Source organism: Nanorana parkeri, unplaced genomic scaffold, assembly GCF_000935625.1.
Source record: "Nanorana parkeri isolate BGI_ZX_2015 unplaced genomic scaffold, ASM93562v1 scaffold1877, whole genome shotgun sequence".
NCBI lineage: Eukaryota > Metazoa > Chordata > Amphibia > Anura > Dicroglossidae > Nanorana > Nanorana parkeri.
Genome location: NW_017308145.1, coordinates 157,915 through 158,827, shown reverse-complemented (window position 1 = coordinate 158,827; position 913 = coordinate 157,915).

Sequence of the window (913 nt, the reverse complement as noted above, 5' to 3'; positions counted from 1 at the left end):
GGAAAAAATGCCCCTATGGGATTGGTCAAAGGATAAAATTTGCCCCCCCCCCCCCCTTAGCTAAAAAGGTCATTTATGTCAGTGGTTACTTATCTGGACGGCAGACTCATGGCCCAAGGCACCACTAACAACCTGTGAAGGAACCCTATCATTCCATGGAACCCTGGTTGAGATAGACTGACTTAGAGGGCATAGGGGGACCTCACTTATGTCCTCGGGCACCACCAAAGGGCCACACATCAAATCCAGTATATGTATTGCTATGTAAACTGTCAGAGACTGCAGACATATTGCAGGTGGTAGCCATAGACTGAGGTCATGGTACACGTGTGGTTCGGGACATGTTACAAGAGACTACTAAAGTTCACTGCCGTTAGACCCCCTATAGAGCTCAGTTTTCCCACGTCTGGTGCATGGCAAGTACCAAAGGGCTGCAAGTGGCCCTCGAACCGCAGGTTGGCACCAAGGCCACAGATGATCTAATTGAAAGGGATCCTCCTACCTTCAACCTTCGCTTGTGATTATTGGACCTCCGGCAGTCATATATGTTCATTATCACCTTGGAAAATGACCCGGCTTGTTCCCCCATCAAGCAAGGTGCCACTGTAATCCACGGGGATGTATCCGGGCAAGTCCTTCTCTGGCAGATCTCTGTCAATTGTTGGCCAAATATAGGCAACAGACCTTGAGTTCAATCCAGAGAAATCCCCACCACAATTCACCGACCACTGGAGGGAAATCTCCCCGTTGTGGGAGGGGCAGAGACACAAACTACTGGGGGGAATCTCACCATTGTGGGAGGGGCAGAGACACAAACTACTGGAGGAAATCTCACCATTGTGGGAGGGGCAGAGACACAAACTACTGGAGGAAATCTCACCATTGTGGGAGGGGCAGAGACACAAACTACTGG